Genomic DNA, 1,987 nt, shown 5'->3' with positions numbered 1-1,987 from the left:
TCTGAGAGAATTAAGCAATACTAGTCTCCTACAGGCAAGTGTAATCTGGTTCCCCTAAATTAAAAAGGCTGTAAGGTTGTCAAAACTCAAAGAAACAGAATCAAAATTGATCTGTAACTCATTGAGGTACACTCCCCTACCAAAAATAAGCTCAATATCTGCAAGCATTAAGAAACAGGAGGCCCATGGGTCACATCGCTCACCTGAGCACATTAGCTAGTATCAAGGTCCAACCTAGGGGGCGACTGAGGCGAAATAGTCGCTTTTGAGGTCCAAACTTCACTGTAATTTCTCACGAAAGAGAAGTTTAAGTCGCCTTAACATATGCAACCCCTTTATTGAAAATCATAAAAAATCTATTAAGAAACTTGGTAGTATCGTCACTATTTTATAAATCTGATTTATTAATGCTGAAATAAGTGAAAAAGCAGGGCACTTGCACCTGTTTTGCCTGTAATGACCAATGCACCAAATACTCTGTCGGAACTCCTCTTGATTTTACCCTTCCGTGTATGAAAAAGTCCATTGTTACAAATTATACACAACAAGACGCAAAACAGCTGGACAGCTATCGATGTCATGCCAAAGATGTTGGAGATCAGTCTTCGCCAAATCTTTTTTTCAGTACATGCCCTTCGGGCAGGTTTAACCACTTATTACGCTAGCCCGAACAAATATTTACATGCCCAGAATTTTATCAAGTAATTTTATTCTTATTTGCCTTTTCATGCCAAGGAAATGATCCGAAATCCATTTCTATAGATCTATTGTCTTGCCATTAATATTGTTTTCAACCTGTACACTTTTTGTGTCTCCTTTGCAAAAGAGTTCCTTGGAAGTCACGTATTGTTTTCAATGTGTATACTTCTTGTGTCTCCTTTGCAAAAGAGTTCTTTGGAAATCGCGGTAGAATAAACTATCGTTAATATTTTATTTGGTGCTCCACTTTAGATGAAAAATCAGACTTTTAAGTACATTTAATGTTATTGGTATTATTTAAGTTGATAATACGGAGGCTTAGGCCTCAGAATTTACATGCCCTTCGTGCATGTAAGTATGCAATTTCCACATGCCCGCTTCCAATTTTACCAGGTCCCGGGCTTCGGACTCCCAGGATTTGTCGAAAACTGGGAGATGATTTTAGATCTTTTTATTGTCAAATAATAAATACATGTTGTGAATACAGACATATTTTACTGTTAAATTGTGGAGTTATTAACTGTCTAAAGAAATTACACATCTGATAAACATAAGTAGTTCAATCGGCATGCAGTAGTGCATCAAAACTTGTTTTTTAGAAAAAGAATTTATTATTGAAAACGAATTTTGAAGAGAAAATAACAAAATTATGACTATGCCAAGAGCCTGAAAATCTAACCCTGAGAGGAGAGAAAAATGTGTGAATCATTTAAAAGTTTATTGTGCATACTATGCAAGAAATGAAAAAAAGTTTGATAAACAAGTTTATCAATTAGAAACTTTTATATTGTCATATTGTTTTATATATTTTGCTAGATATTTATATAACTTGTAATTGGAAAAATATAAAGTTTTTTTTTTTTTTTTAAATCTTTTTTCTCTTTTTTAATTATTTTTACTATAGGATGTTTAAATAATACAGAAAAAATTATTGAAATGTATTTAAGTAATAAACAATGAAATGTTTTTATTTTTAAAAAGTTTAATAATGATCAATGTGCACAACACGTGCCAAGAAGTCTCCCTAGAATTCAAAACTTCTCCCTATACATTTCTCTGAGGGAGAAGTGAAGTCTCCCTAAATTTTTGGTCCAGGTTGGTCCCTGTAGTGTAAAGCACAACTCAGTATTGAAAAGTTTACATGGGGATGGGGGGGGGGGAGGGGGGAAGGACTTGAATTTTACACTACCTAAAGATGCTTCCATGTCAATTTATCTAAATAATGGATTTGCTTTTCTATGGCAGAAGATCTTTTAAGATTTTTTAAAAAGATTTTTTCCTTTATATT

Source organism: Saccostrea echinata, unplaced genomic scaffold, assembly GCF_033153115.1.
Source record: "Saccostrea echinata isolate AGI-Se365-2 ecotype Australia unplaced genomic scaffold, CSIRO_AGI_Sech_v1 ptg000030l, whole genome shotgun sequence".
Classification (NCBI taxonomy): Eukaryota; Metazoa; Mollusca; class Bivalvia; order Ostreida; family Ostreidae; genus Saccostrea; species Saccostrea echinata.
This window is presented reverse-complemented; position numbering follows the sequence as displayed.